Genomic DNA, 8,357 nt, shown 5'->3' on the forward strand with positions numbered 1-8,357 from the left:
TTTCCCTCCAAGTTCAAAAGAAAAATTATGATGTGATTAAGTTACTGAAGTAGTGACAAAGAAAGATTTGGCTACTGTGTTCTCGCATCACCCAAATACCTCTTTGCAGCTCTGTATGGTTAACGTAAGTTTCTGAAGCTCAATGTACTCAGAGAACAGCATTTGGCAGATGATTGTATAATGACTGGCAGCTTCGGATGGTCTGTGAAAGTGATCCTCACAGATCTAAAATGGAGAGACATTTAATCAGTTCTGAACACACATTCAATGAAATTCATTAAACTAACCGAATTTATAGACCTGAAATGCAAATCATGCTCCATTTCCACTGAATCTTTCTCTATTCAGAGAACAGCTTATAATAATAGATTAAAAACATTAGAAATTAGAAATGTGTTTTGGCAACTATGGAGCATAGTAGCTTTTGAATATTACTCAGCATATAAACCTGTTTGAGACCTACGTATAATACAACTTTCAATTTAATACAGTTCTATAAAAGACACAGTAAAAAGAAAACTGAACATATCAGCCAATATATTCAAGAAGAAAATAAAAGATTAGACACTGCAAACCATCAGACTATCCAGTCTGCTGTGTTTCAAAACTAACACAAAAAGAGCAAATAAAGAAACTGAATTCATATCAAGAGGTTTTCTTGGATAGTGCACTAGGGAAGTCCTCTAAAACATAAGCAGAACCAAATCAAATAAAGGGTCAGATCAAGTGATAAACTTGAATTTATATAAAATTAAATTTTAATAAGTGCAACTTTTATGCTGTATCTTAGATATTTACCAAACAGAAGTAGAAATCATTAAATACTTGCTGTATAATAATTACAGTTTTATTGGAAAACATAAACTTGGACCATAAGTCCATTTTACATTGGTTTAGCATATAAGCCATAGCTTGTAATGACAAAGGAAGATATTTTAAAAAAGCAACCATCTTCAGCTTCCAACAGAAGAGAATATATGTAGTTCAGGTAGAAATGTGGTCCTTTCATTATCCAACTAAGTTACTTCATCAATGCTAGGGAGTGTGGGGTTTGCTCCCTGTTTATATCTGGTAGCTTGCCCTGTCAGTTTTGGTTGTTGCGGTATAGCTTTCTCCTTGATATTGTTGGGTTTTTCCCGTTTGATTATTTTTTCTGTTTTTAATCTATTCTTATCTGAGTAATGTTTGCTGGAGATGATGTATTCTAGCCTTTTTGTTTCCTTCTTAGCTTTTTTGTGTTTGTTTGTTTTTGAATGGCATGTAAATGCTGTTTATCTCTGTATGTCTATTGTTCAGGGTAAGCTACTTATAAACTACGGATGTTACTTAATCAAGTAATGAAACATGTACAAGCAAATAATCAAGCTCAGAGGACTCTATATATCCAATTTGCTGCTCTGCAGATGTAGTAGACTATCACATCAGTATGAATTCAGGGAGGGAGGGAGGGAGGGAAGGAGGGAGGGGAGAGAGAGAGAGAGAGAGAGAGAGAGAGGGAGGGAGGGAGGGAGAGAGAGAGAGAGAGAGAGAGAGAGAGAGAGAGAGAGAGAGAGAGAGAGAGAGAGAGAGAGAGAGAGAGAGAGAGAGAGAGAGAGAGAGAGAGTTAGAGTTCAGTTCTTTATTCAAGAACTACACTAAAAATAGCAAAACTCCAGATTAGGAGATCTACATTGAACACAGAGGGTGTGAACAAAACAAGTGAAACAAATCTAAACAATCAATATGCTATGAGATTTAGTATTGGCACAGTTTTCTGTTTGATTATTTTTATTTTCCCCACCGTTGTGGGTTGAAATGAATTTATAAAACTAATTTGATTTTATAAGTATGTAATTATGTTATAAATGTAGTACTTCAATGTGAAAACTGTGTTTAAAGGTATTACATCAGTGCTTCCCATTAATTAAAGTATTTAAGCTAACTCATTGCTAAAGTTACATGAACAATTAACCTAAAACTGAACTTAAAACCTAATGCATTCAAAGGAAATTAGCATATTTAAGGAAGGAAGGAATAAAGAAGGGAAGAAAGGAAGGAGCTTTTTCCTATATAGACATGTTGCAGAAAATGACATGCTTTAGACTTCTCAGGATACAGGAAAAGTATTTGGCAGCCAGGTTCAGAAAGTTAGAGAAAATGCTAACATTGCAAATTCTAAACAACCTTCATTATCGAAGCACGCATTCTTATACATTCTCAAAGGCAGTGTAACACGGAAACACTTAACTCATTTCTTATTCTTAAGGAGAAAGCCTTATAAGGAGATGGGGTCTTACTTCTCCTTTTGTCATAGGTACTCAGTACGTGTCTCTAAGCGAACTTTAGCTGACCCTTGTGGTCTTGTGAGACTATTGAACTCTGTGGTTAGGCACTTGCTTCCTGTTCTTTTGCAAGCTACAACTCTGCCTATGTGGCTTTTTAATATAAAAGTAAAGGGCCCCCGAGAGGCTGTCTAACCTGACCCAATAGGTTTCACACTTAATGTCCAAATCTCACTTTATGTCCTACTTTAGACAGATTCGTTCCACCTCTGTTTTTCTTTAAACATACTTTATACTGAATGTGTAACATTATTTTTCAACTCATCCAAAGATCATTGAGAACAAATGGCTAAAGATATAAATTATGTGAAACACACAATACCTTAATTACATCCTGTAAAGCAACTGCAGTGTTTGAAGTCTCTGAGTTCAGTTTGAGCATAAATGTTATTAGCTTTGACAGGGACTCACTCAGCTCTCTCTCCATATGGCTCTCGATTCCCCAGTCCAGAGCTGTGTAGATCAATTTTCCTAATGATTCTGTCAACTAGAAAGTAAATACTGAGTGATTAGTCAATTCTGAAAATCTAGGACAGTTTTGTCAAAATCAATACATAGCAAAAAATGGCTTCCTGGGTGACTGTTTCAGAAGAAATTAGCTATTGATTTTCATCTGTCTAGGCATTTTTAAAACAAAATTATCAATAAAAACAAATACAAAACTAAAAGTAATAAAACATTAATTAACTAGAACAGTAACTTGAGGCAGCTGGCAATGTTAAAACAAGAAAATGGTTAGAGCATGGGGATATCCTACTATCAACTGGGAGAGGAAACTATTTCACTGAGATCCCATCTACTCCACTGCCAAAGAGTATAATCAGCCACACAATAAGGTTAAACTAGAAGGAAGGTTTTGTATCCCTACTTCCAAGTTTTCTTATAAGATACCAATAATGTCTTGAAGATATTCAGAAAGGATTAAGCAGCAGGTACAGTGCCACTAGTCCAAGTGTTCAATATACAGCATGGAATTGCCTTGAGTAATCTGCCTCTTCTGAAATCATTTCAAGAGCACACCCTCATAGAGCTTGTTACAATAATTCAGTCTTGAGATAACCTATATCCGAAATCATTGACTGAACTCTGATGCTCCTCTTCATGAGGACTTTATGACAATTCAGAATCAGTTCTAGATCTGTACTATTATAGAAACATGAGCTGGAGTTTTTTTTCTTGAATCTGCTGTGACATATCTGAAATCAAAGCAAAACTCATGCTTGCTTTGGTGGTTCTTTTTCAACACTGAAACTCTGTGGCCAGGCATTTTTTTCTGTTGGCAAGAGCTCTTGATTGATTCCACTTCCCAGCTCGTGGATTCAATTTAGTGTCTCTTCTAATAACGTATGTTTCTATTGCTTTAAAAATGCAACAGAATAATGACATGATGGCTTGACAGTTTTTCCTTTTACCAACTAATATATGCTTCTATTCTGCATGAAATAGCAATAGCACTTAGACTTATATGCCACTCCATAGTGTTTTACCGCACTCTGTAAGTGGTTTACAGAATCAGCATATCGTCCCCCACAATCTGGGCCCTTATTTTACCAACCCCAAGGATGAAAGGCTGAGTCAACTTTGAGCCAATCAGGATCAAACTCTGGTAGTGGGCAGAGTTTGCCTATAGTATTGCATTCTAACCACTGTGCCACCATGGCTCCTGAAAAATGTTTTATTGGAGAAAAAGAGCAAAAGGGTCCATAGAATGAAGGGGAGGGAATTTTATTCCCCAGTAGTAAGTATGAATAGGATGCTGATCAGATTATATTTCTTAGATTTGAGAATTATGAACATAACAATGATTGCCATCAACTGTATAAAAACAGAGAAGTGGGAATATTATGGATGTGGAAATATTCTCAGCTTTAGCTATTCCATTAGATTTTTTTGCCATAATGCTACATGGGCCATCACTAATGAAGACAAGTCCATGAAAATCACAGATATTTATTCATGGTTACAAGAAGAATGAAATCCAATCCAAGATAAATGAATTATCTAACAGCCTAACCTAAGTATAGTCATACCAAATCACTACATTATTTTGCGAATGTCAAAAGTATGCCATCAATTGTGTCAAGCACCTGTAGGAAGTTAGCACTCACCCCTCTCCTAGAAAAATGAAATATCCTAGGAAATATTGAAAAGGCAGAATATTATATTTCCCTGGATCAGAAATGGAGAAACATGTTTTAGGCAGGAAACAGACTCACTCTTAATAGCCCCCACTTTCTTTAACGGGCTATTAAAAAAACCTGGGCCAACCTATTTTACATAACAAAGATCTCCCCCCTTCAGCTCCATAATGCATGATAGTATTAGCCTTCCACAGAAACTCACTACATGGCATCTGGAAACTCAAACTTGGCCCCATGGGATTTTGACAACCAATCAGAATACATTTCTTACACAGGAACAGGAAACAGAGAGGTGGGGCTGAACAGAATATAAAAAACCAGAAAGCCCCTTCTTCTTTCTTCTCTTCTTCACCCAATATTGAAGCACAAGATCACCTTTTCTGTTCAGGACTCAGGCTATGTGGTCCTGTCCACCATCAAACCATCTTTCCAAGCAGCCTCTGTGTCTCCAGTGTCTTTTCCCCCACTTGGAGCTGAACCCAGAAGGACATTTCTTCCAACACATCATAATCTTACCTTATCTTCTAAAATCTCTCTTGGCTGTTGTTTTATGTGACCATCTGAAACAAATGTTTTTGTCAATTTAAATTTAATTTGCATGTTCAGGGTGACCCTGGAAGATATTTATAATATATTGACTCCTGGTTATTTAAAAAAAGACAGCTGAACAGCACTCTGGATCATAACCTTAGTTGTTAATCAAAATATTCCACTGTGGATCGATGGGAAAACCTTTCTTTTGTCAAATGGAATATGGGGGAGGGAAGAACACTATAATATCAACATTCATCACTTCCTCTAGACTACAGATAGCATCCTTTCTTAGTCTGCTGTTTCTCCCTTCATGCCCATATTGCTGGTACATGATAGTCAAATGCATCTGGAAAACCTAGGCTCTAGTAGGCTGATTATAATATTTAAAAAAGTAACGGGATGAAGATAGCCATGTATTTTATAGAGGACTATCTTCTGTTTACAGAGTTTGGTTTAAAGATAGATCTTAGAACAGAGATGTTGAATTTACTTGGCCAGCAAATTGGATAGGCACATATTCCCTAGTGATTATGGGAAGGTGTACTATACTTCTATAATAATTATTTCTATAAATCAGCATAAATACATTATCAGAATACACACATTTTTCTAGCTTTTAAGTGTGATGATAGATTTCCAATTTTTCAATATATAGTGCACACTCCAGTGTTTTATTAAAGTTTATATATAACATAACCAGTATAATTTGTTCCTATGATTTAAGACGATATATAAAACTTCAAGTCTTCTGGAGATATTTTTCAAAGGGAAAAATTTATCAGATGCCTATCATTTTAAGAGAAGAAATAAAGGTTTTTAAAATACTTTTAACTCTCCTGTTCTTACTCAGTGGTGTCCTTCAAACAATAGTCTGTCATTATCAACAAATCTGAATGTAGAAATACAGGTACAAACCTCTGCCTTGATTACATTAAAAGCAAATATTCAAATCTGAATTAACAGGAGTTGCTCATATTTAATAAGCATTTTCCTCTACTATAAATACATTAATTTTTCTTTAAATCTCTTAACAATTCAACAGAATTAGATTTTGGAATTCTTATTTAAGAAAGAAAAATAAATAAATTTAGATGATGTAAATACCACTGCATTAAAATTTCATAATTTGTAGTCACAGAGAAATATTTGCAATGATCTTAAATCCTTTGACTTATTCTATTTCCCATTATTTACTCACAGACTGTGAGGTGATTGTTTCCAGGTACATACATTAAAAATTAACATCTTAAATAAGGTAGCTCATAATACATTGAAGTATTAAGGAAAATAAGAAATTGTAGAAACACATAGTTGTAAATGGAAAGAGTGACTTCAGTAATTTTTGTTGTAAATTCTTACCATAGTTATGTTTGATAGTGAAAGATATACTACCATCTGAATGAATATAGAGTTCGTCAATATCTGGAATCTTCATCTGTACTACAGAATCCAGTCCCTGAGCTAATATCTGTTTCATTTTACAACAACAGTGAAAGCAAATAGCCCAGGCTTGTTCTTCACTTATGGGCTGTTTATAAAATCTTAGAAACTGAGCCAGAGAGACCTTAGTGATATCCATTGTATTAACCATTGTAATTGCTGGCTTTGTCCTTCTTCCCCTCTTCATAGTACTAAGTGAAATCTTTACAACTCAACAAGGACTTTCATTGTGTGTAATTTATATCCTTTGATATGGTCTTTTCAGGTTTAGTTGTTTAGAGAAAATGTGGATGCATGTCTTAAAGGGAAAGTAACTCTATACAGAGTTACTCTATACGGTATTAATTTTGCTTGGATGAAAAAATCAAGGTCAATTTATTTATAAAAGCTGAGATCTCTGCAACAGTTTCCTATAGAGGAATAGATAGATAGCTGGATGTATCTTACAAAATTATTTATTTATTAAAATAATTTTAGTTTTGATAAACCCTACATTCATCCAATACCTGAAATTTCTTACATTAATTTGCATACATACTTGTAATCTAATTTCAAACATCACATACTTCTTCGTAACTTAAAATGTTATGGGAATTCATAATATTAAATAAATATATAAATAAACCATCATTTATATATTAGCCTATTTGATTATGCTAATTGCAATTTATTCAACAAACTGGTTCAACATGCATGATAGTTATTTTATTATACTCCATGAAATATAAGAAATTTCTTAAGTGTTTAAGAAGTATTGTTGAAGCAAAACTGTCATAGTCTCAAAATTACAACTATAATTATAATAAAATGTTTACTTAATTTTTACAAAACTGAGAGAAAATAACTTTAAAAGAAACTCAGCAAAGACCATGTGATACCTCTTCAGGAGGCAGGTAGAAAACCAGATGAAATTCATAATGGCATAGAACATCTCATCCTCAGCCCATTGCAAAGAGGTCTTCTATTTGGAGTAAGCTGTCTCAGTTTAAAGTAACATTTTCCTGTTATCTAAATACGCTTGTGATGATGCTGGGGTAGATGAAGTCAAGGGATTAGTTCTGCCCAGTTTTTATTGGCCTTATATCAGCAGATCTGTTTCCCTGACCTGGCAACATTTTTTTTGCTGCTAGGGTTCAGAGAAGTGGCAAAAGAGGAGGCATTGTGGGAACTTGGTTATTTCCTTGTTTCCTTGATTTTATTCATACTTATCACCTCCTCACTTTGAACCCTTAGCAGTAATGGACAGGCTGTACAGCAGTTTCTATTACAGTTTGGTCCATAAAGCTCTTAAAGACTTAGCAGGACAGCCATGGAAAGATATCCAGAGTTCATGATTGAAGTAAATAGCAGATGCTATGAAATTGTGGGGTTCTACTTCCTATTGTAATTTCAAAAGGAAATTACAACCTCTATAGTTTAGTTGCTTTCAGAGAAGAATTGTGATGGTCTGCTCTGTAATAAGTTCAAAATAAAAACAAAGCAAAACAGAGCAGCATTTTTTTTTGTAGATTACATATCGATATGTATGTTTTAGTCTCCAAAAAGTTATGGCAGAGCCAGCTTTTATTTGGCACTTTGCAGAGATCTCATATTTTATGTGGTATCATACACAACCAGCCCTAGAATAATGGGAATTGCAGTCATTACACTTTGAAGAAATACTGTGCAAAGATGATTCTCTTTCTCTAATCTGATTTGTACAAATACACCTTCCTCAATTTCTCCCTGTATCTGTTAATGAAGGTTTTCTTAATTTTTTTTCTTCTTTCAAAATAATTCTGTATCACTTTATGATGTAACTATTGTTCCTTTATAGCTGCACTGTTGAAGCTAAACCTTGAGTATGCAGGGAAGGGGAGTAAAAGTAACCTCTATAGTAATTGCTATGCACCGATTAGAGGAATTGAAAGGTGCCCTTTAA

The sequence above is a fragment of the Thamnophis elegans genome, chromosome 6 (assembly GCF_009769535.1).
Source record: "Thamnophis elegans isolate rThaEle1 chromosome 6, rThaEle1.pri, whole genome shotgun sequence".
Lineage (NCBI taxonomy): Eukaryota > Metazoa > Chordata > Lepidosauria > Squamata > Colubridae > Thamnophis > Thamnophis elegans.